General features: G+C 36.5%; 1 protein-coding gene across 1 annotated transcript in view; it reads right to left on the reverse strand.

Annotated features, from left to right (window-relative positions):
- Positions 1-27,728, reverse strand: part of Myo81F (unconventional myosin 81F) — a 112,998-nt gene that overhangs the window by 65,115 nt on the left and 20,155 nt on the right. Inside the window, exon 2 of the mRNA XM_073073664.1 lies at positions 9,697-9,754. The gene's annotated coding sequence lies outside the window, so the exon portion shown is untranslated. The remainder of the gene's footprint in view (positions 1-9,696; positions 9,755-27,728) is intronic.

Raw genomic sequence — 27,728 nt, forward strand, 5'->3', positions numbered from 1 at the left:
AGATCATTGTCATCTTGCATGGTATGACGTTGTTTCAAAGGTCTCTCAGTACAAGTTGTTGGAACCACGCTTTTGCTGTACATGAACTATGAAGGATTACCTTAATGTACGATGCATCAAGGGTTTTAGTATACATCATTTTTTGTTATAATATTTCACGGTGAATGTGTAAAGATGTGAAAAGTACATAACGTTGTAGAACTTATTATTTAATTCCAATAATTCAGATATTGTCGGAGATGTATCAATTTACGCGTAGTATCATATAAAGATTACTTTCATGATCTTTCAGATCATTATCATTGTTAAGTATCATGTAAACTGTTGATGAAAATCACCACCACAAGTATCTTGTAAAACCAAGGATTTTATTTAATTCGGTTAAAAGCTGTCTAGTCGCCTGAAAACATTCAGTAGAAGTGGAAGCGCTTAATAAAATACGAATGTAAATTCTACCAGCTACTTAACAAGATGTACACGCCGGCAAAATTTCATCAAGGGACGCCTTCTCGGCAAATTTCGCCAAGTACGGCTCCAAGATGTTATACGGTCATAAGAAACGAGATAAACTGACTCGTCTAATTAATTTAGGAGCTTATCTCTTTTCTACTAGTGGACGTTACGAAGCTTTATCGACCTATCTGAACCAGACGTTCTTTAGATATGCCTATAGAAAAAAATCTTTCAACGCCATTTTATCTAAGAAAAAGTAAAATTAAACGAAGAAATCTTGTGGAGAGAATTTCAAGAAAGTAACAGTAAATAATTAGCTGTCCAGACGTTTTCGCGAGATACACCTGGATAGTTACTAGACTTTAAACTACAACAATGAACGGTTTTGAAAAAAAAGTTATTTTATCACCCAAATACACGTACCTGCCTATGCTATAATAAACTAGTTGATGGAAAACAGTAACAATACCCAAACCCAACAACACCCTGAGAACTTTGCTGAGACAAAGATAACATCTATATTTGTCTTAATTTTTCTATGAGCAGTGCCTTAAGAACGGCATCTTGCAATGAGACGAATATTACAAATGCCGGCTAAGAAGATGTTACCAACGTAAATAAAGTAGGACAGTGAGTGTCAAGTGGCTTCAGAATGTTCAGGACGCCTTGTCCTTTATACGTCCCGCGATGCGAGGTTACTGACCCGCGACTTGGTATCTTAGAGAATTTTTAATTTACTCTCCTTAGAGACACACGGGGGAAAAGGACTTGAAAAAAAGAAAATCATGGTATGTTGACTGATCACAAAGACATATGTCTTTTTAACTCAGTTTAATATCAAACAAAGTTTATCTCTAAAAACGATTGGGGGTGTTGTGTTTTAAAGCACGCATTAATTATATATATGTACTTGAAACGAAAATAACTACTGGTACCATAGAGAATTATGTGATTACAGTACAATTATGGAATAACAGTAGCAATACTCCATACATACTTCTGGTTACCCTATAACCAGAAGGTTACCTCATCAGTCTTCTGGTAGAAACTTTGTGAACAGAGTACCTACCAGAAGGGTGATAGGGTAAACGTATGTTTATAGAGGTGAGTTATTCACATCACATATTTTTGACTATTTCAAATACCAATAAATGACAACACCAGTAAAAGTAATATCGGCTATTGGTTACCCTTCTTTCCTTACGCATCTAGTAGTCACTTCAGCTATCTTTTTTAACCGACTTCGAAAAAGGAGGAGGTTACTCAATTCGACCGTATATATATTTTTTTTTTTTTTTTTTTTTTTTTTTTTATGTTTGTTCGGCGATTTTTTCGCGATGCCGCGACCGATCGACATGATTCATACACCATTTTATGCGGCTAGTTTCACAGGGGGTCCCATTTCGAGGAAATTTGAAAATTTCCGCCAGTTTTCCCGGAAAATTGGAAAAACCCGATTTCATATAAACTTGAATAAGTCGAGTATTTCTTAACCAATTTTAATTTTCTTTTTTTCATATGAAAGGGTGTTTCGTTGCGGTACTTTCCTACCTTAACATTAGTACGCTCTGATGATTAGAATTTAAGTTATGGGGTGGAACTCATCATCACTACCCCTGCTTTTTACAAATTTTATGACAACTTACCTTCTACCCACTCAATTCTCATGAAACTTAAAATGAACATTGAGTGTCTAGGTTATCATGATATGATGGAAAATTTGACCTTCAACTCTTCAACCCTGGTAATGCAGAAGTGCCTCCTGCCTCAACCATACAAGTTAGGCATTTGGAACTTATGGATATTTAATAATGTCGATAAGTTGAGATATATGATGGAAAATTTGACCTTCCACTCTTCAACTCTGATAATGCAGAGGTGCCTCCTGCCTCAGCCATACAAGTCAGGCATTTGATGCTTATGAATATTCAATAAGGTTGATAGGTAGAGATATATGATGGAAAATTTGACCTTCTACTCTTCAACTCTGATAATGCAGAAGTGCCTCCTGCCTCAACCATACAACTTAGGCATTTGGAGCTTACGAATATATGATAAGGTCTTTGAGTAGAGACATATGATGGAAAATATGACCTTCAATTCTTCAATCCTGATGATGCAGAGGTGCCTCCCATGTAAAGTATATAGATTAGACATTTGTTGTAATGAAGTAGCTAGACAGAGATATATGATGAAAAATTTGACCATCAACTCCTTTTTCTTTTCTTAACTATTGAATTAAGGTAAATTGGACCGGTTCACTCGCAGAGTTTTACCACCTAGTTTGATTTATTTACTTATCTGTTCCTACCTAACCTAGCCAATAATTAGTATCTCATAAAGCTTAAAGAATTGGTTAGGTTAGGTTGGAACATATAAGACAATATAAAACTAAGCGAGAAGGGCGCGGCAGCGTCCTGCGAGCGGGTGGGTCCAATCCGTATCTATTCAGACCTTACCTTTATTCATGATCACATTTATACAATTTTACATAATATTAATACAAACGTTAGCATATCATCACTAAAAAGGGTGAAAAAAAAATTTTTAACAAAAAAATAAAACCGACTTCTATGTCACTACAAAGTAAAAAATAATTGAAATAAATGTTGGTTTAGTACATATTTCTGAAGTCGGCGCTCATATTGGACACGCTGTTATCAAACGAAATATATTGAGCGCCCACTTCAGAAATATGTACTAAACCAACATTTATTTCAATTATTTTTTACTTTGTAGTGACATAGAAGTCGGTTTTATTTTTTTGTTAAAATTTTTTTTATATACAAAAATCAATCAAATATACATTCTTGGCACTCCGAATAGTTTCAACAAACACTCGCTTGCTGACATTCGAGTGCCGGATCAAACAGAAGAGGCTTTCAGCTCACGAGCATCCTCAGCTATGCGTCGCTCGCAGCACAACGCGTTAAGCGATTGTACCTTTGTACCTTAACGTTAAGTACCTGTAAAGCTTTGTGCTCTTTGAGCTAGGAGCTGCAACTCGTGATTTCTGAACGTTCATTGCTCTTTGACGTAGTGGTCGGAGGATTAATTGATGTTCGAACCTTGTAACGGCATAGGCTGCCACCCTGCTTGATATCCAGCGGACACCATCATCTATTGATGTGTGCTACCAAGTCTAAATACATACAACTTTGATAAACAGTTGTTTTATTAAAAAACGCGACTTTCTTTGAACAACTGGTCACTTTCAATATGAAATTAATAGACATTTTACAGCTAAGACTCTACCCAACTAACAAATACTCTATTACTATGTCATTTAATATCCTCACAAAGTAATAGACGTTCACTTAAATAAAAAATATGAAAGTTCTGGAACTCCACTTGTAACAAATAGCTTTAAAATGCAGAAAAGCTTCCGTATAAATTATAGCGTACACGTGGTAGAGCCCATTACTCCGCCCGGAAGGGGTGACGTCAACAGAGCCTTTCCATGCCTCCAAACTGTGTATGTGACATTTCCGGGACACGAACTGAATTAATTATATTTATATTTAGGATATTTAACCCCAGGTGGGGGTTGGGAAATTTATTGATAACGGGATTTCCGCGCGATTGAATTTTCGTCGATCATGTATGGATTTATTTTTTTATATAACTCATAGATAAGAATAGATATCTCACCGCCTTGTAATTGAAGGAAGCCATTAAATGGTTTAAACGGCTGACTAATGTGTCAGCCGTTTAATGGTTGTCATTGTGTAATTTACGCGGAACAATGCCGACATGTGCAGTTAAGACGTAGAAAAACGCAAAATCGAAGAAAAAGTGCGGAGAAATATCGTTTCATTCGTAAATGATTTAAAAACTATATTTTTTAAAGACGAAAATAGATGACAGTGACAATTTCAATTGTCAAATTAAATCAAAATTGTCAATCAAAACTAGTTACACTTTCTTGTTAGAAGTGATCTTTACTAATCTAAGTATTAACTCCATATATTCTCGGATTAAAAGTAACGGGTAAGTTACTTCCTAAATTATTTGTATGTTAGTTAAGCTGTTTCCAAGTATAGACGATACCGACATGTAGACAAAAAAATAAATTGGGATTAAATTAAACCTTTGCGGACTTCAAAATTGCACTGTTTTTAAATGACAGATACACTATGATTTTTATTTATAAAGTTTTGTTTTGAAAATGTCGATTTATTTATGTGTCCTTCGCCATTATTGCAATGATAATTAATTTCGAACCTCGGTCTCCAAGAATTTCCCCCAGATCCCCGAATTTCAACCATAAGGCTGTTGTTTATGTGTAACAGTGGGGGCTTACCATTAGAAGGAGGGGAGCCTTCGCCTAACGCCTTGATACGTTAATTAATACAAAAATATATTTAAATCAGTGAGATCAGGATACCGTCGGAGCGGTTTGTACAAAAGCTTACATTTCCGGAGTTGCCGACAGAATTAATTTAATTATATCAATGAGCTTTGAAGGAGCGACTTCGAGTTCCTGCCTATGTTGATTTGGTTAATATTTTATATTCATTAATGTTCATTTCAAACGTTTTGTGTACATGTATAACTAATTTTAATCATACCGCTATGGTTTAATTATATTGTGATGCACATTTCGTGATACAGGAACCTATGTCAATCTTATGTTTATGTATAAAAGTTCAGTCATAGTAGATATCGGTTTGTTGATATAAAAAAACATCTGTTTTCTTTTATGGTTAAATTAAACATAAATTATAGATATAGCATAATTACAAAAAAAATATTTAAGTATTTGTATCTCTAAGGATCTCTACAGAATCTACTAATGGACTATTTCAGATAATTCTTTATTTATGTCTAAAAGGTCAGCATACCATTGGAGTGGTCATTGCATATAATTGAAGGTAAGTTTTAGGTACATTCCGGTCTGTATGTGGTCTGTAGAGAGGCTAATCTTCATTAGCCCTACGCCCTACGTTAAAACCGCAAACGGTGGATTGGATGTTGACGAATAGCCTATCATCCTGTCACAGGATATGTTGCGAAGGGTAATCAATATGGCTAATCCTAGTACACGTGGTGAATTCATTCTGGATGGTAGTTTTAATTCATTGCCCTAATTGTTGACTTGATACAAATTCCTATTTATTGTGGTCCAATGACGTCTGTCATTGGACCACAATAAATAGTTTATAGTAATTGCATCATCATCATCATCATCATCAATAAACGTTTTCTACACTCACAGCCCCACACTAGGATCCCTGTGTCGTGGGTGCAATGGATACACACATAGACAAATACGCAACACCCAGACCCAGAAACAGAAATCTAAATTCATCATTTAGATATCTGTCTGGCCGGGGCTCGAAACCGGGACCCTTTGCGCGTAAGACCGGTATGTGGCCGTTCCGCCACGCGGGTCGTTAAATTATACATATTACGAACACCTCAATGATTGGGTTTTTGGCTGATAGAGGAACGAATCCGAAACCATCACTACTCCATACTTTTGAACGATGTCATCGGCAAGTGTTGTACCTCCTACAATAGTTCACACCATTTACCATCCACAAGGATAATTGTTCAATCATTGAAACCCTATTCCTACAATTCTACAACAGTTCACAAAGCAACCAATTCCGCTACAGCTGTAGCTGTACCTACTCTTAGCTACACAAAAGCGACCAAGTACAAATACAAAGTTGAGCGCCACTCGAGTCCTTTCGTTTTATTTCTTACTGACCTCATTCGCTCGAGAACCTCAGGAAATAAACCGCGCTAGGATAGGAATTAGCACGAGTGTTTAAACGCGCTCAAGTTCTAGCGTAGACGCTTTTAAACTCACGTAGCTCATAATTTAGCCTTTAACTTAAGCTCAAATATTTATCTCAAGTAACATTTAAGAGCTTTAATGTAAGCACCATTTAAGTTACATTTCCATTTAACTTACCTTTCAGACTTTTCCAACATGAATACTTGCAAAAGCTTAGTTTAAGTTACTTAAGAAATTCGTTTATTTTCGTTTGTATACTACTTACGTAGTATTATAACTACTTGGACTATGCACTATAAGTCTTTTTGTTGTCTTATTTAAATTAATATTCAATTGTCGTAGGAGAAAATAAAAAAAAAAAGAAATTATTTAAGGAGCGTTCCCTCTTTCTCTCGAGTTCACCATAGAACTATAGAACTTAGACAATGAGTAGATTGCACTAAAGAAAGTGCTTAATAAAAGGTAAGTCTTTTGTTATTTCGTAAGCCGTAAATAATACAAGAGTATTATTTAGGAACTTAAACGGACTTATTTTGTTGGCTTGCGGGGATACTTATCAATGTAACTTACAATAAATCTAGTAAACAATTTACAAACGGCCAGACCGATAGAAGCGTATGTTATTATGAAAACTATTAATCATCAAATCCTTATACGGATCTAACAAAAACAATAAATCCACAGCCGAAAACATTCTTCCGTCACCAAATCAAGTCAACGTGGCGTGTGTCCACATTACAAGTGGCATTGGATGACTAAGAAATGAATAGAATGGAACGGAAACGTTTCCCATCCCGTGTAGCTGTGACACGGTGCACTGTGCCAACGCCACCCCGTAGTGGATAGTATTGTAGGGTTGCCAATGAATTGAACATACCATGTAACTACAATAAGGTAGTACTCCGATAGATAGACGCAATAGTTGGACGATCCTGAAATGTCCTGCCAAACAATTAGGCCTGCCACGCACGTGCCTCAAGTTAAGTTCGGATTGTACTATTAATTGATACAGTTAATCTAAAAAATATGTCCATTAATTGGACACGTAAGTTAGTAAAAGAAATTAAAGTAATGAAAGGATAATAATAATAATATATTTTCCTCTTGGGTACTATAATTATGCATTGAGTAATTCCTAGTTCCACGTTTATGAAAAGAGCGCAACCACTAGTAAGAAAATATGGAAAATGGTAATACGAAAATGTGTGACAGCCGTAATCCAACGACGCCAAAATACCTTACGTTACTAAGCCCATTTATGCCTTAAGGGAAACATATTTGCGAAGCGTATTTACACCCTTGGGATATAGAAATTACATAGAGATTTGCAACCGGAACGCAAACCTTTTTGTCGAATATCAGAATATCCGTCAAATGTAAATAGACAGATTCCCGACCGACCGACTACCGATTCCCATTGGATTAGCGTAGTGGCATACAATCAAGGTCTTCCTCAGTTTTGAGGAATGATTTGTATCGAGAAGTAGAACATAAAAAACATTGCCACCCGATCTATGTATTCATTACCGCAATAGAATAATTTTTAAGGACTCCTTGTAATCTGCAACTCCTTATTCTTTCTTTGAAATAAATTAACTAAAGTAACGCTTATTATTCATATGTCTTATGTTATTGAATTGTTAGAAAAGTTACGATGCCATTTTACATCAATATTTAATTGATAGAAAAATTAATTATGTTCACATACCACAGATGCCAGCCCTGCAAGGCGCAGGCGGCTCGCGTTACACGCATACATATCCGCAAAGGACGATGCTCGGAATGACAAGCAGACCATTGTCTATTGCGAAGTACTTTAGGGTTTGAACTGCTATAGGGTTAGAGTTTAACTCTTATAAATGAAAGTACTTGAAATTTCACTTTTGTGATAGTACTGGAGGATGAATAAGATGCATATTCACAGAGACAGATGACATCTATCTGTGTGAAATAAATAAAATAAAAATCTCTATTTAATTTCTTAGCAATGTTTTATAAAGGAATTGATGGATCACATTACCATAAAACCATGGGTTTTCCGGTAATACCGACTTTAGTGGAGTCTTTACTAGGTTTCCTCCAGGTAGCGATAGAGCCATAACCTATAGACAATGAGGCATAAGAGTTGCACTTACAAGTTGATTTTCGACTTAATTTCGGATAATTTTAAATAAGACCACTTATTTACATTGGGTGGAAAGTGTCTGTGAGCCACAATGAAGCAAAGCAAAGTCTATTTTCTTTGTTATTTCTTTTACTCAAAGTAATTTTTTGTCAATTTGGATTACATGGGTGGTAACATCTACGCAATTATCTCTAAACATCAAGCGATGTAGTCTATTCTTCTACAAAAAAATAAAGGTCATGTCCCACAATCCCATCAGCCCTCTAGCAGTAAAGGCGGTGCGCCCCCATCAAGCATACATACATTTCCGGAGAGGATACCAGCCGGCATGACAAGCGGCCATTGTCTATTGTTACGAATGCGATAACTAAGTTAGGGTATAGATTTCTAAGCAAGCGATTGATGTAACGTAGATGTAGTTACTAAATAAACTCCTATAATTTTGAATTCTGAGTAGTACGAGTAATATGTAAATATCGCGCTGTAGTAACAGCTGGCTGTCTACATGAGAATTGGCTCGAGTTGTATACGGATCTCAGATTAAAGTAATAAGTTGTAGTCGGACTTGGATCTATTCGATAAAATATGTGATAATATGAATTTAAATGTTCCACGCCTTCCATCCTTTTGTGCAAATTAGAGAGATATGACAATACTAAAAAAGTGCTGATATTTCCCCTCTCATGATGTGTGCCTCAATTTATGGAGCATGATATTGGGAGTCCATTTTGTTACATAGTCAATGAATTAACTTTTCCTAAGTAGAATACAGGGTTCCATTATAACCTATCATTCATACGTGTATGTACAAATACAAGTCTCCATCGAGTCATTGAGGTGGCGTGGCCGTCTGTACTTACGATTTTAATGTAACAATTATAGTCTGTTCGCGTGCAGTGTATCTGATGTTTTTTTTATGGAATATAAGGTGTAAACTACGCCGTTCGACTGATATTATATAATCAAAGCTGCATATGGGCACCTAAAGTAAACTTCAAAATAGAACAGGAGGAACCCAAAATCTATACGATGCCAACATTAGCTAAAACATTTTTATAAGTAGGTATATCTGTCTAAACCCACTACGAGTATTAAATAGTAAATATATTCATTATTATCACTATACAGAAGATAATATAAAATTAAAAATAGAAAATAGGAACAGCGGTCGAGCCAGGAATAATTCCAACAACTTTAAAGTAGATTATTATATTTACCATAAGTTACTCCACAAACCGAATAAATTCATCCTCATAAATGACAAACAGGCGTATGGTTCACAAAGGACCTTTGCAAAGAGGCAATTGACACTGTCAAGTGGCGTCCACTAAATTATTCCCATCTCAACTCCTTTCGCTATACAACACCGTACCTGTTTTGTGTTTCTCCGCAAATTAGTGTCCTTCTACCGGTGCTTCATCTTTTGGCATCTGCAACAAGAACGAAAATATAAAAAAAATATATCCAAGCAAAGGAAGAGCTGTTTGCAAAAATAAATTTACAGGCTTTAGAATTGCGATGAATAAAATCTGTGTTCTGTTACTGTATAAATCCTGAATGAGTTGCAGACTTTTTATATATTTTTAAAATGGGCTATGAACACGTGTCTTTACCCTACAAGAAGCATTAATTTATTCACTGTTCAATGAATTTACACGTTCAATATGTGTTATCATTAAAAAAAATATTTTGACTGTCCTTCAAAAGACAAGTATTTCTCTTGTCACGTCTTTTCACAAGTGCTTGCCTAAGCGAGTGCTTATTGTTTATGGCATAGATACATACAATAATTGAAACTTCCTCCCAATTTGTGTCCACGCCGCATTAATTTATTATTCTAATCGCGCATACATATGCTAAGTTCAAAAACCTCACAAACAAAAATAAAACAGTCCGATATGAATTCGTACGGTACCGACCGTTTTCCGGTGCGCCCACCCGAATAAGAACTGTCATTGACTAAATTATAATATTTTTGCCTAATAACTGTGTAACGAATATTTAATGGTCGCATGCCGATCCGCTCCTGTGCATTCAAATTTTACTTTGCGTTACGTTTCTTTTCCCTTTTGGCCGTATTATGTATTCATTCGCTTAAATTTGCTCGATTTCTTCTTTGTTGGATATTGTGAAACCGTCATCTGCTGTTACAGCTTCATACCAAATCTTTTACAAACCATTTTTATACATATGGACTTCTAAAATGATCTGTTTTATCTATTATTATTATTGTGATTTTACGAACAAGACGCACATTAAAAGATAAAAATAACTGCATCAAATATTATCAATTAAAATATATCAGCTTAATAAATTCAAATTTCTCTCGGCCGTACCCTTTTAATTACTTTGCTTCTTTACAGGAAAATCTAAGATTAAAAATTTCACGAACCTGCTTGAATGAAGTGAGTCTATTTAAGTCGGTTCGCTTCAGTGTAAGATGGGGCTTAAAGGATAACAGAAATGTAAAGTAAAAAGAGTTAAGCAATCTAGGTTAAAACTATTTTTCAGTTCCCGGGGATTTATTCCACGTAATCTTTAGTACATGAGTACGAAATATAAATTCATAAAGATGAAAGGAAAAGTATGTTACTTTAAATTTCATATTTTAGAGTAACTTAAAATTATAATATTGAAGCTGAATATATTTTTTAAATAATATCAGATTCGATATAGATAATCGTTACGAAGAATATTAGAGTATTATTGTTATTTACGGTTATGTTTGGTAGTTTGGTAAACCAAACCAAATCAAACTATATTTGCTATTTTGCAATTGTAAAAGAAACGAAACAAAGTACCTATTGGTTTGGATATTAAATTTTGGTTCCACGAAATCATACAAAAAACTATAATGAAGGAAATAGAGGATTAATAAATCCCGTGCCTTAGTATGAGCGTGGGGAAAATAACAATTTATAGCCGTGGTTTTACGAGGGTTGAACAGAGTGATGGCGCCATACAACATTATTGTTCATGAAACGCTAAAGGGGAAATTCAACGGTTTATGTGACTTCTAAATGGTCACGTAACGGCTAATATTTACCTTAAATAATTATAATTTGGCAAATTCGTATTATTAAGTTCTTAAATGGAAACAACGTGAATAATATAATACGCATCAAGTTATTACTCTAGTACGAGAATTATGGAGAAACGAAAATGACCTGATGCCTGGCTGGGACGCTGTGGTTTCCACAAAGTATGAGTGTGTAAGGTATTATTTGAAAAGACTTGCCCTTAGGACATGGTCACAAGTAGAAACAGGATCAGAAGAGCAGAACAGAACAGAAGAAATGGGATTTCAATTTTTCTGACAGATTTTTTAGCGAAATAACTGACTGAGTAATCGTGGCCACGGACACAGAATTATTACATTCTTTAGGTACTCCCGTTGAATCCTTTAAGATTGCACCCTCTCGGTAACCACTGGGAATGCATAGAGACAGCAGCAATTAACCAAAACAGATTATTAACGGATGTTTAGTAGGAATGTAATTTATAAGTGTCCAACTGTCTAAACACAATTTTGTTTGTTTTTGTTGTTCTTGTTTGTTGTTGTTTGTTTTATTTGTATTGGTATCTAACGTATTAATAATATTAACTCAATTCAGAATAAAATTAAATTATGACAGTTCTTATAAATGGTTAACAAATTAAGAAGCGCTTATCAATGCATCTATAAATATATAATGTATTCAATTGTGCCCAGGCCATATATTAAAACAATAAGTCACAATAGGTCTATGGTTAGGCGTTTAAGGCTCTGTATACTTTAAGCCATAGCGTGGCTTGCATCGTAAGCGCTGATGTGTGATAGCTGCAGTAAACATACACGAGTATTAAAGGCAATTGGATCCAACCCTCAAAAACCGTTTTTTTAGTTACTATCAGAAATGGTATCTCCACATCAACCTTCGTATATGCAAAAAATATTCAAGCTGCATGGTACATTTTTTTTTAAATATACAGATACGAGTATTAGTGATACCAACCATAAATTAAGCAATTTAACTTTTACTAAAAGACCTATTTTCTCAAAAGCTAGTTTTTGTGCTTCGATCTATTTTGCATAACTATGTCCAATTAAAAAGGTAGTTGTCAGTCTCCAAAGCTGAACTTCTTATCATTTATTCTTATTATTTTAACACTTGTCGCTAATTTTCTGCCAATAGGCAATAAGTTTGTTTTATTCTACTATATCTACTTAGAGGTAATGCAATAAATAAATATTTAGTCAGGCTAGTAAGTACTGTTTCTACTGAGTAGCAGTAGTGTAGCGTTACTATGTAGGTTAGGTTACGTTGAGTTTCTTCCAATCTTTAGAGGTTTTAACATATTATTTATACTCTACCACCCAAAATCCAAACTCTCAAGTGACGCGCAGCCTAATTAACCACGCATGCGGTTGGCACACTTTAAAACCACCCAAAACATCAAAGGCGTTTATTTATATTCAAAGTCCCATGGCGTTGAAATTCGCCCAACACTCATAACATGGAGCATTCCAGCTGCATGGTACTGACTCATTAAGCTTTCATCGGGGAAGTAGTCATTAAAAGTGTGCAGCAACGAGCAATTTCCGGTGGATACCTCGCGGATGCCAAAGGGAATCCAGCTACAGCTCGCATTATCATTGAAACTGCCGGTTTGTTCGTTATATGTAAAAAGCTTTTTTTAATTAAAATTTCATGTCATGTACAACAAGCGAGCTCAGCTTCAGCTCGTTGGGTAGCGCTTCGAAATCCTGGCTCCTTTGTGATTAATTAGTACGGTTGAGACTTTAGCTAAGAAGTGTTCTGGATATTTTATAAAATTATGAATTTAAAACATCAAGTTTATAAAACAACAAGTTTATAAATAAAGTGGTTTTGTTGCCTCACCATACCTTTAAAAACAGAAACAAAACAGGCACATGTACTACTGCTACAAGGCGAAATAAGTGTAGTGGTAGTGCTGTCTTCAAATTGGTGTTGTAATTAAAAATCGATAAAAGTAATATTATGAACTTCGCGATTCAATATGATCCTGAAGTAACATCGTAACGAAATTTACATATTATAATATGTGTACTTACGATAAGTTTTGTTATACTCATATTTCAGCGAAATCGCATGGATTATCGTAACGAAACTGCCTAAAACCACAGTATATATCCTTATACTGTGCTAAAACCCTTGCAGTAAGCACCCACTACGCGACAAAAACAACGCAATATTTTAATAACATATTTTAGGGCTCGCCGCAATGTTTCAAAACAGGAAAGCTCGCGAGAATGCGGTCCAAAAACATTAAAACATCGCGAAAATGTAGGTTGAAATTTTAATATTCCTTCGTTATAAATAAAATTCGCTCTGGTTGCGTCAGGAGTGGAACCCGCACTACTGAAAAGTGTAATTTTACGCACACCTACTCCGCTGTACGGTAATCAAGCCTTAATTTGAAACTCGCGGCTTTTATTCCTGGAACAACGTATAATAAATTCGCGTTTTCTAAATTTTCGCTAGTCGTTTCCTTTTTCAGAGTTCCGTATCGAAATTAACCCTATTTACTTAGCTAACTTAGCTTACGTCATCCGTCGGACGGTTTGTCTGTCCGGCCAACATTTAAAGGTCTTTTGAAAACCATAAGTCCCTAATTATTGGGCATATGTAACTATTAAACCGTAATAGGTATCTGGTTAAAGATTTCACAAAATATCATTGTATCATGTGTGGCGCACAACAAATATTATTTATATGTAGACTTGCAAACCTCGTTAAGACTATCCCATGGGCTATAAATATATAAATACGTTATTTGCATATATTATCGGCAGCTGCAGGTTATTTTCGATAATGTCTGCATTCTGCGACGAAAGGTGCGCTTTTGTAACAGAATCAAAAACAAAATATATATTTAACGAATGGGCAGACTGCTGCTACAGGTGCGAAAATTATCACATTATAAATTACAATTTACTGGGAAGGTGTATGCCAGCCCATTAAATATATTGGATTTTGCAGATGTATTAAACACGCTATTAATAAAAATCGTTGTCAACTCATTCATGTCCCACAGTTGAGACGTAGGTTTCCTCTTAGAATAAGAAGGATCAGGCCACAGTCATCAGCGCTGGCTAAATGCTTATTGGTAGACTTTTAAGAACTTTTTTAAATACCTCTCAGGTATACCTCTACATGATGTTTTCCTTCACCGCAAAACGAGTGATAATTAATTTCTAGTACACACATAACTTTGAAAAATCGGAGATGCCTGGGAATCTAACCTCGAACCCCTCAATCGAGAGGCCGAGTTAATCACCATTGATTGATGGAAAGATTATTGTATTAGAGTAATGATAGATGCAACTATTAAATATTTATAATAAATGTTTTCTACCTCTTTATACCCATAGTTCCCACACTAATGATTCTCTACGGTTCCCTGGACGGCGGCAAATTAATAAGTGTATAAGGTTTCGTTCAGTCTTATGAAGCAACTGATCACGTTCAGATATTATTATATCGATCATGCGATAAAGCAGCTGTTCATAAAAGTTTACTGCAGTATTTTTTGTAAACATGTATCTCAAGAACCTACTATGTACCCTGATTTTTTTTCAAACTGGTTACATTACCCGGCATTCATATAACTACGAAACAGAGCCAGTAATCGACATGTCACATCTAAGAGACTATACTCGTATTGATCTAAGAAATACGCCTAAAACCTTATCACGTTGTCCCATCGCCATCATTCGAAGTGGTCGATCCAAACGGTGTAGCGGTAGGTTAGTTTTATCTCGACACGACACTTCCACTGGACGCTTTCTAATAGTAATTGATGGTCAGTTTTTTATTGTAAGACAATTTATGTATGTAACGTTATACGATACATAGTATTGCCGGCGACATTGTCCTTGCAGTTTAATTTTAGATTCTAATTAAGTATGGTCTATGGCAAAATATTCCGCCCGTGCATAATGCACGGTCCAATTTGTCATCTGGTATAATACTGCGATACTACTATTATGATAGCAATATTCATTCACAAAATGTTTCATCAATATCGCTTCAATAGGTGTTGTGTAAAACTAGAAGATAACAGCTTAATAATACCTTTTTTTTTATTTTTCGAGGGGGAAACCTTCAAAAGGTACCCGACGACGTGGGAGCGACGCCGGGTTATGTGGGATTTTTACCCCCCCGGTAGTCGTCCTCAACGCTTGTTGGAGAACTCCGGGATCTCCGAGGGAACACAACCGGAGTCCTCCAAGCGCAATGCCCCGATCGGGCTCTACCCTGGGGGAGCACTTTTGGCTCCTCCCACACCATCTGGTGCTAATAATACCTAAGTATAAGTAGGAGACGCACAGGTAGTAGACTTGTATAGACGACTTTGGCAGTCAAATTTACCTCCAGAGATTTGAATTTGATTCTGATTAAAACATACCAGCGTGAACTATCGAAAAAATATAATAAAACCTCAATAGTTCACATTGACATCACTTATCGCGTGTTCTGCACTAAGCTGGGGATTATATCATTAAAGAAGGTAAAGCTTAAAGAGTGCGATAAGAATTTAAACGCCGTCTAAACCATTTCTATGGTTTTATTTTACTGTTCGTTCGCTTAATAGTCATAAAACATATCTGACTTGATATCAACTATAAAGAACTTGTTACTGATGATGGCTAAGTTAGAAGGCTCCGGGCAAGAGATGTGCTTTACCAAATTCTTCAAAGCAGAATATCGTATCGTTTAATATACTAACACATAAAAATTGGCCCCGTAAGTGAGTGAGTGAGACGCCAGTTATTACTAGCGGTTGTGACGCCGCAATCGAATCACGAAGGGTTCAAATATATACTACCTTAAAATTGTTGTTGAATGCTAAGAAGCTCTGGAATTACTGCAGTATACATTAACATCACCACATGCGTCAACAAATACGAATCTGTTGGTATAGATAGAGCTATGAACAGTCAAGATGGTTTAGAAAATAATTTACTGAGAGCTCCATATGCCATATGCTATTCCTAAACTCATAACCAGTGGATAATAAGCTTAAATACCTTGTTAGTGGATAATGAAACAAGAAAAATACATTTCCCTTTACTCTAACCATAGCGTGCCTGAAAGCGTGGTTAAACTGTCATTCGCAGCACATATTTGCATAGCGTGACGTCACGCGAGCTGAGCGTCCTCTTTCCTATTCCGACGGTATTCTGTTTAAGGGTAGATATTCAGGGCTCATTGACATGCCATTTAATACGAGGAATCACATTAAAATTAGTAAACTTAGGACCAATTTTGCTTTTAGCCTACCACTAGGTTCTTACTCGCTCGCTCCCTTAAGTGACCACTGACCACTCTTAGATTTAGATTGTTGACGGTCAATTGGAAGCCAATATATAAAAGTTGTAGCATATTCAAATCTTAAGAGGGCTTATACAATTTCTTTACGAAGATCGATTTTTAATCGGTTATTAACTTAAGTTAATAAAACCAAACTCGTATAGGTAAGGTTGATAAGTCAGATTTAACAACAGTTAGACAAATAATCATGCGTAAGTTTCTTTTTTTTAAGAAACAAAAAAAAAAGATGCATGAATACACACTAACAGGGAATCACCTTCTCTAAATATATCAACTGCGCTCCAAGATGAAAGTGCAGAATATCCCCAGTCGCGTGAGTGTCGTCACGGCACGGTATCGGTAATCATAGGCTATCGTACAAGCATCCAGCTATTAGCATTATCGGTTTACGATAGATTATCTCCTCAACGAGCTGATGTGAGAGCGATTGGTGGGGAATATAATGCTAAGAGTAATAAGAGTAATGTAAGAATTCCAGGGACTTTTGAATTTCTTCGTAAAATCTTATGTGTCCGAGATTTCTCCACTATATACTTAAAGGGTTTGAATTTTACCATTGTGCAATTATGGAGCATAATCAACTATGGCCTTAATTTCCAATCTTGTGCCCAGCAATCCACAATTGCTCGGCACAAGATTACATTTCTTATAATATGACCGTTTAAGTTCCCACTTGATCAATTGTAAGCACCTTCAAAACTTAGCGTAGTTGCGTTTAGGTACTTATGATATTATTATATGACCTTCCATCCTGTCTGGAACCTGGAATCTTTGGCACAGAAACCTGCGCACTACGCCTGCGCGAATAGATTCTGAAAATCTGATAGCAGAGGTCAGTTTAGGGGTAAGTCTGCCGCAGTACGCTACTCCATACTTACATTATGATTCTAGTCACTCCAGCGTGAGGTCCAATTGAAACGTGTGCTTCGTGATCGGAAATATGAAATATGCGGTTCTGCTTTGGAACTTAATATATGTATTTTGTATTAGAAAAGGTATTGTGAAAGAAACAGAACGGAAAATAACGGAGAGACGTACCAAGCGTCAATGAAGACGGTCAGAAGATGGATGAGTGACCGCTAAATGAGAGCCATTTTGGTAGGGACGTTAAGTTGTTGTTTTTACTAATTTCGAAACTATGTTTGACTATATTTGTTTTCTCCTTATCCTTTGTAAAATAGTTTTTAAATGTAATCGTAGGTCTTGTGGGCAGTGGCATACAAGATACGACTTAGTTTGGTCACTAATCCGTACCTCAAACTGAACCAGAACCGCGTGGTCAAGTATGTTCCAGAGTGTCACCCAGAAGTAATAAATGAAAACGGGTACCATTCATTCCAAAAACAATAATGATTCTTGCGTAAAATTCGATTACTCAGGTCATCAACTTTATCAGTCTGTCAGCGCAGTACAGACGTAGAAAACAGCTGTGAAAAGTATTGTAATTACTTCCTCGGGAAAAAGGAAAGCAATTACAAAGCAATTAAACTTAGCGAGAGGAGACGAGCGGTGATTATGAGATATTATTGCTTAATGAGCTTTTAGAAATGTTGTAAGTAGTACGTACATAGACTTAACTACTTTGGTACTTTTAGTTTGTTTTTATCTACACTTTAAAAGCTTTAAGCGCGATGTATTCAGAAAATATAAAATAAGAGCAAATTGGAAAAAAAGGCGTTAAGTTTTATGCAATTGATCATGAACTCAACACTGTCTAGTCGAATAAGATCCTGTCCGGATGAATCATTGGCGCAGTAGTATCTTGTTTGTCGGTGAAAAAATGGATCTGTTTTGGTTTTTTGTATTTAGGAAGTCCTGACCTTTTAAGACAAGCTTTATATATGCTCAAAGGTACAAGGGTTAAATAAGGCACAGGCCTATATCTAACAAGTTTTGAAACCTGCATCTAAGTCTGTGGAATAAGGCCTAAAATGCCAAGAAGTCAATCTATAGATTCCACGCACGTTTTCAGATTTCTGAAATCAGCATGATTGCATTAACCGAGGGTCGCTGCTATTGGAACCCCCAAAGACGTTAAGTCGAAATTCCTACCACTATTAACTTTCAAACTTACGGTGTGCTAACTATCTCTATTTAAACTAACCCACACACCGTGATTGACATAATACACTTTTACTGATTGCTGATACGATGTTTGAATAAGTAATTATTAATTTGCGTCCATTGCTGACATTGATAGATTATTAAAATGAGCTATATTACTTGCGGCGTTGCACGCGTTTTCCTGTTATGTGTGTAGATATTTTTCTTGTTCCTATGGACTATGCTAGTATAAGTAGTTTCAGTGAAGTCCCATTTGAAATTGGTTTAGAAAGTTTCAAGATTAATCGGTTTAAGTTAAGCAAAAGTTTTTAGTTTGGTATAATGTGACTTCATATTGAGCTTATAAATTAGCGATATTTGGAAACAACAGAAAGAAACTCAATATAATTTACTGTATAGATACTTGAATGACAACATTTTTCCGTATATAGGTACATATTCAGTCTATCACATACGTTGTATTCTTTCAACTTTACATCGACAGTTACAAAGACTGAAGTTCATAAAATCAACCAAAAAAATATGATCTCATCCATAAAAATCTTTCAAAGGGTAATTTTCTAAACCAAAGGGTCTTGTCGTTTGTCGTTTGACAATTGACGTTCATTGACTCGGTGACCTGTTTAATTTACAAAGACATAGATACAAAAGATCGGGATTTCTTTGACAGTCGCAGGTTGAAAAGGGCAGGTTGTTGTGCCTATTGAGATAACAATTATGCCTGAAAATTTCCCACGACCTAATTTTGAAATCAGAGATATTTTAATATTGGATGTATGGAGTATGGGCCTGTATTTATAGTTTGTTTGTATGTAGATAAAGTACATTTTTATATTTTTGACCTTAGTTTTCTTTTTCGTCGTTATTGGCAATTTGGCAATTGGCAAGAAGGTGGTAGAACCCTTTGTGGTTCGACTCCGGCGGCACCACCGCCACACCGATTTCTACCTAATAACAGCAGTGTTAGGCGCTGCTGTGTTCCGGTTTGAAGGGTGTGGTAAGGGAGACAGGCTTTTCCGAGGCGTTCCAGCTTAGTCCTCAGGGGTAGCGGGGCATCTGTGGCCGACCTCAGGTAGGAATATCTAATCCTATCTGAGGTTGATTACAGATGTCCATGGGCGGCAGTAGCCACTTACCATCAGGTGGAATGCATGCTAGTCAGCTACTCCTATTATAAAAAAAAAAAAATCCAAATATCAAAATAATTAATTTATTTTCCATACTGGCCACAATATTGAACTGGCAATTTTTAAATGAATATAAGAAGTTACACTAGAACGTGAACATAATTTAAACAAAATTTTAAACTTTATTTATTTACCTAGTGTTTATTATCATCATTCTATAAGAAGTCAATAAGGAGTAGGATGTACTCGTATGTAGACGATTGATTACGCATTATGTTTTTAAACTTAATTTTGTTTAGTCAACCGAGCGTTGTCCTCTTCCAACTTTCTATTTTTGGATATATCCAAAGGGTTGTTTGAGCTTAAGATTGTTCATTCACCCGGTGACCTGTTTACTGAACAAAGACATTTGTACAAAGATCGGGATCTCGACAGACCGGCGCAGGATCAAAGCGACAGGTTCTATTGACGTGGTAATTACGCGTGACAAATTCTCAATGGATATACCTTTGGTTTTCTAATTTGGAATGTAGAAATTATTTCATACGAACGAGGACATGTTTATAACTACAGACATGGGACGTGTCAGACACGGGCCATGTCATACACAATGTGTAGTTTTATTTAATGCCGACGTGACTTTTCTATCCTAATACAAATTCCTATTTTAATTAATTTGACGCCGAACTGGCACTTATTTAATTTTAGAGTACAATTCAAATTTAAATCCACTTCATACAATTTTGTTACAATATCAGCAAGCTTGAAAAATTTGCTGCAAACGTCAGATGCACTCTTGCACTTTAAGCTCTGAAAAAGTAGTTCCAAAGCTATTTTTAATGAAAAACGACGTTCTAAAGGAATAAAATGGAGGCCGGTATTAAATCGAGTCTGAATATGACAGCAAACAAACGCACAATAGCCTCTCGGCGTTTGTGATAGCACTCCGAGAACGGACAGTGACGCAAAATGGCCTGCATTGAGATAAAAGTAAAAAGGTACCGCCTATTCTAATTCCAGCGCTTGGGAAAATCGTCTATTTAGCTCCTAGAGGTCCATTCGCAAGGCCGGCTATTTAGGCTGGGTATCTAAATAGGCTGTTTTGTATGGTTATAATTGTTTGTTTACCGCGCTGTTTTAAATTGTTTACTGATATTATGAAGATTATGTCGTATTTTCATTTGTCTTAAAAAATACTTAGTCTAAGCAAATGATTGTCTAACTTGTTAATGATATAATTCAAGCGAATACTCTTTCGAATAATATATCTGTCTTCAACAAAAAATATAAGGTCAGAAAAAAATCTTTTTTATACGCCTGTTTTAACTACGCCTTTGGCCTCATAGTACTCTTCAAAGTTCAGAGAAAAGTCAATCCAAATTATGATCAGTACAGTGTACTCCTGATTTACATATATTGGGTTGGTTACCGATATCAAAGTTTGTCAAATGTCTATTACTAAGCTGATCAGCTCTAAATTTCCGTACACTATTTGAATACGGGAATCGAGCAGCAGCCAGACAAAAGGCACATGGCACTCGACGCTGTCACCGAGCCAGTCACAGCTGTTGACGAGGGCCGACTGGCTAATCAAAAGGCTGTAGCTGAGTAGCTATACAGTATCGTGATTCGATTAACGGGAAGCGCTCATAGCATAGGCGACGGCGTATTGCAAACAATATAACATACATAATATGGTAATCAATAATGACGACCTGCGTGGCGGGACGGTCACCATACCGGTCTGATACGCAGAGGGTTCTGGGCTCGATCCCGTAAAGACAGATAAATGTAAACGATGAACAGAAATTAATTTATTTTAGGAAAAAAACAATTCTTTAATAAACAGCAGCAACAATTATTTAATAAGGATGTTTATTGGAAGAACTTATATTTTATTGTTAAGACACAGTCTCCTTTATATTTTAATCTAACTCTGAGGAAACTCGAGTTTTACAAAAATGTAGACATAAATTTTGTAGGAGTTTGGGAGAATTCATAAGCCAAGTTAAGCCTTAGGACAGCAAGTAATTATATTACGGTCCTGACCTCTGTGTGTAAAGCAAGTTTGTGCACGCTTTAAATAATTGATCTTAGTAGAAACATTTCAATGGAAGCTGAAATATTTAATAGAATTACACCTTTTTCGTATGCGATAACGAGATATACTGTAAATAGTGTTTGTAGGTCGACCATTGTCCCTGTAGTCCCGGGATTAGAATACGGCTACGGTATCCTCTGCCTGTCGTAAGAGGCGACTAAAAGGGGGCTTCCGGGGTTGAGGGCGGCAAGATTGGGAGGTCGAGCCGTCCAGCAAGCAACTCCGGGAAGGACGGCGGTTTGAGTGGTCGCATACCGTTGTAAACACCAGACGGTGTGGTGAGACCTGACACTCACCTAGGAGGAGCCCGAAGGGGCAACGCGTTCAGAGGACTCCGGTTGCGTTCCGTAGGAGATCCCGGAGTCCTCTTGGCAACGCTGAGGACGGCCACCGGGGGGGTTTTAGTGCGGTAAGAATCCCACATAACCCCGTGTCGCTCCTACGACACTGGGTACCTTTTGAAGGTTTCCCCATCGTAAACAAAAAAAAAATAAAAAAAGGTCGACCAGGTCATGGAAGTAAACCTTTAAAGTTAACTCTACTAATAAGAATTCTTTATTGGAGTATCCTTTTATTTTGGTGTTCCGAAGGAACATTAAGACTAATTTTGCTATACTTTAAATTGGGTCTTTGCCGTTACTATCAACAAATTTCTCATCATTTTTTAAAATAATAACCCCTATACGCATGCAAACACTAAAATAAAATGAAGTAAATAGACAAACATTTTAAAATTTAAAATTAACTCAAGACTACATCTAACACAGACCATAACATTGAAACAAAGGAATACCAGAAGCATCTTAAAAGAAAACATTATTAAAGCTGTCTCATATCGCAGAAATATCCAAAATTATCACAAAGGGGCGCGCGATTCCAACCAAACTCAGAACATTTAGCCCTTTTTTTTTTTTTTTTTTTTTTATAATATAAGAGTAGCAGACGAGCATGCAGTCCACCTGATGGTAAGTGGCTACTGCCGCCCATGGACATCTGTAATCAACCCCAGATAGGATAAGATATTCCTACCTGAGGTCGGCCACAGATGCGCCGCTACCCCTCAGGACTAAGCTGGAACGCCTCGGAAAAGTCTGTCTCCCTTACCACACCCTTCAAACCGGAACACAGCAGCGCCTAACACTGCTGTTATTAGGCAGAAATAGGTGTGGCGGTGGTGCCGCCGGAGTCGAACCACAAAGGGTTCTACCACCTTTAAATACCTTATGTTTATATGAAACAAATTCTGCACAAAACGGGCTGTGCTGGCCGTATACAAATTAGAGTTTGTTTATTTTGAAAACACTGAGCTCTTTGTGTTGTATGGCAGAGAAATGTTGGATAATAGAGGCAGTGACAATGACCCAGTGACACGTGGGAGACCTCTGAGACCTCTTCAAAAACGAGGATGGCTTCATGTCGCGAACTAACAACAGTTACTATTTTAGTTCTCGTGAATTATGAATTTATAACGCTTTGTTTATGTTTAGTTGTTTGTGTTTTCCAGTTAGTGTTTTCCAGTATTCCCAAAGTAACGATGTAGGATGTTTAGGTAACGTTAGATTCGTACCTGATCGCAGATATAAATAATGCTTACTACCCATGAGGACTAAAAGTGTGACGCCTCGGATGAGTATGTCTCACTTACCACACAGTTAATATCAGAACACAGCAGCGGTTAACGCTACTGTTATAGGTGTGGCGGTGGTATCTTGGGAATTGAACCACCAAGGCTTCTACCACCTTAAAACTGTAACATATTCCTGGTAAAATACTCGTAGTAGAGTAGAGTAGGTACTTGACGAATAGTTAAACGTCATTATCACTTTAAAATACTTATTTAACCAATTATAGAATTTCAATCACACTTCCTTACTTGCTGTTCCAAATAATTCACGCTTTTAAATCTTACGAAAGTTTTTGTTTGAGAGGCGGACCATTAAATTTTACGAGGTGACGAAATCAATATCCGCTCAGGATTACCGTTCAGTATTTCATTATTTTATATTATTAATATTTAAGAAGTTTATGCGTTTTGTTTGTAATTTTCTACTATTGCGTAAGAACTTAACATATTTTTATTGATCTCTTGCCTTTCATGATATTTCGTAACAGTGATAGGTAAAATTATGTTATTACATAAATCAGTTCGCCTTTTGTATGCGTTCAGCTCAACGTATACAGTTTCCATTGTTATCATTTGAAAGTCGTTGACCTTATCAAAAACTTTATAGGGGGTTTAAAAACATGCGACTCGCGTTAGCCACGAAAATATACGTTTCTCGACAAATCCGTATGTAGCCATTAATTATAACGCTTTCTACACTAGGATTCTCTGTGTGCCGGTTACGATGGACACACACAAAGACAAATACACAAACACCCATGGTCATAACAGATATCTAAATTAGCGTCATTGGCTTGCCAGGTTTTGCATACGCTACCCCTTACATGTCAGACGGATATGGTTACTACACGGGTTGACAGTGAGATGAAATATGCTCTAAGCCAGGGGTTCCCAATCTTTTGTAACCCGCGGCGCAGTTACAAGTTTAATATTCTTTCACGGCGCCCTGTGCCCTGTCCTAGCTAACTATTTGAAGAAGACAGTCGAAAGAAATAGGTAACTACAATAATAGTAGTTACCTTAGGTTGATCGAAACGAAATTAAAACACCACAATATGAAATTGTACAATACGTTATTATAAAATAATTTAAACGGAAAACAAGAAGAAAGACTTGAGAAAAAACAAAAATTAAATACGATATTTATTCAGTCAAATCAATGTGAAGGGTGAGCTAAGTGATCTCCGCGCAGTTTTTCAAAGCGGGGAATATCACTTGACACTGCTATTTTCATTTCTTGCTCCACATTGATCCGATATTTGTTCTTTATCACAGCTACATCTGAAAACCCAGCTTCACATAGATATGATGTTGCATACGGAATGAAAATTTTTAATGCTTTGGATGTTAAATTTGGATTCATTTTGAATCGATGACCATAACGCCAATATTTGTGGTGTCCAATGATTAGAGGATCGACTCACGGCGCCCCTCTTTACTTTCTACGGCGCACCAGGGCGCCGCGGCGCACTTTTTGGGAACCCCTGCTCTAAGCTATCCCAAGATATGGCGAAAATCCAAGCTCAGTAATAAGACACAAGAAACAGTGCAACCATAAAAATTTAAACGATTTTTATCCAAACGCAAAAGCTGACATAAGCATTAAGCGTTTGAAGCGTAAAGTTCAGCATTTTACGAGGTGGCGAGATCAACAGATTCGTTCCGCATCCGATATGGGCACTTAATTATATCTTAAACAAACACTGTCAGTACACGTGGTCTGGCTGGGGGCTTTCGGGCACGGGGTCACCGACCCACCACGTTTAATGCTTTATTAGTCACGATTAGGATCGCCCAAATTAATTACACGTCAACGCATCTGCGAATTTTATGCGCGCTGCACGATCTTCATAATAGTATTCAAAAAGTAGGCTCATGACTTTACGATTTTAACGGTTACGCCTTTATTATAAAATCCCAAATGTCTTTGCCCATGACGTGTGGTTTTTTTTTTAATAAAATATATGCAATACAACTATTTATTTTGTACCAAAATTAAATAAAAAGAACACGTAAGTATGTAGGTACATGCTTTGGGGCCCCTAAAATCCCATATATTGGTCTTTTCCAGCAGCTATTTTAGCAACTACTTTTTTAAAAGTGCGACTAAAGCAATTAGTCGATTGATGAATAGCCAAAAGTAATATTAATGCCTTATTATGGCGCAATACCTTATCATACACGCCATATAAACGCGTGTCGCTACATAAACATTGAAACTTAAACACGAACTTGAGCGAGTAAGGTCACGTTTGTCCCTTAAGTCCAACTAGTTACACGTACACCTGTTAAAACTATAAATATATTTCCAGTAACTCACGATCATTTATTTGGTTACACAGTAAAACATGGTAAAACCATATATGTAAGACTTAATCGCTTTTAAAGACCGTAAAGTTTAGCAGCGGGCTTAGGCTAGGATGACCATTTATTTTGCTTTCTAAGTATCAGTTTCTTTTTTTTATAAATAATGATCCTAATGTAGTTATACATTTTGCGAAGTCCACATGAACACATACCTTCAGATACACGTTACAAATTATAATGTTCACAAAAATATACACGGTACAAAAAAATAAAATCTTACAGGGTTTCTTATTTTTAGAGGCTCAAAATATTCATACTTAAAATAGTATACCTTTGACCTCGGACATGCACAAGGTGCCTAAATTTAAAAATACTGCAGACGGAACTGTTGATGTCTAGTTAAAAATATTCCAGTGAAACTGACTTAAGCCGTGACCCCGTCTAGCAGTCTGTTAAAATCTTTTCAGGTTTCTATTTTAGCTAAGGAAGTGAAGCGCGACTGATCGAGCGGGCGATTGCTTTGCACACCGGGCGGTCGCCGAAATCAATCGAACGATTAGATCTCTAGCTGCCAATTTGCTGTAACCCACTTTGATGTCAAATGTCAAACTGTGCTCATCAATGCTTCCGATAGATAACGGTGTAGTTGGTGACCGTGATGGTAACACGAGCAAATATAATAGACATTCAGATTATGTTGATAACATTTTGTGGCGGTCCGATTTATAAGAAACCATTTCCACACGTTTTTTGCTGTATATTGATAGCTCAATTCGCAAGAAATATTTTAATTTAAATGTCAAGTATCTCATACAAAAGTATGTTGGGCTGGGTTGGACTTGTGAGGGGCCCAAGAACAACATTTTTTTTCAACTATAGGAGTAGCAGACGAGCATGCAGTGCATGGACATCGTAATCAGCCCCGTTACAGATGTTCGCTACCCCTGAGGACTAAGACAGAATGCCTCGGAAACGTAAGTCTCCCTCACCACACCCTTAAAACCAGAACACTTAGCGCTGTAACAAGTAGCGCTTAACACTGCTGTTATAAGGCAGAAAAAGGTATGACAAAATATGACAGCGATTGGTAATTTAATGACATAAAAAGTCCGCCATTAATTCAAAAACCCTTGCCACCCTACGTCTACACAGATGTCCATTGTAAACAAGTATAAACGGCCTGGTTCAGTGCGTCGCAGTGTGAAGAATTTTTATGTGTCCGCGGGAAACGTACGCCTTTGCTGCGATGACTTCGTAATGTATTGGCGTCGTTACTGCGCCGTAAAACATTAACGTACGTACTATTCCTATCCCTTGTGGAGGTGCCGATTAATTTGAAGGGTTCTACCCATCGCGTCAGTGATTCGCTTGGCTTGTTTGTGTTACTGCGCTATCGGGCATAAGTTACGCTTGCACCAATTAGTAAAATACTCTCTCACATTCGAAACATTTTACATATTAGATATGGTTTATTCCGGAAATCCCCACCGACAAATCCCTACCAGTGGGGATTGTTATTTTTTTTGCCAAAAATCCCCACTAATAAAACTAACTCAGCTTAGTGGGGATTTCTGGAAAAAGAACTAACAATCCCCACCAGGTTTTATAGTTTCAAAATTAATAAAAAAATCGTTAATCGTTTAATTAAATCTTTAAGTAATCATGTCAATATTATAATCAATTTTTATTATAAATTGTTTACATTGAAACGATAACCAAAAATATTTACAACAATTAACTGGATAAAAAATATTTCAACATTTTACATCGTCGTCAGCCAACCTTCTAAAAAGTTTGTGGTTTTATGCCTCTCTTCGTAAA

This window comes from Epargyreus clarus, unplaced genomic scaffold (genome assembly GCF_041222505.1).
Source record: "Epargyreus clarus isolate Ecla_fem2 unplaced genomic scaffold, WU_Ecla_fem_2.2 ptg000006l, whole genome shotgun sequence".
NCBI classification, from domain to species: Eukaryota; Metazoa; Arthropoda; class Insecta; order Lepidoptera; family Hesperiidae; genus Epargyreus; species Epargyreus clarus.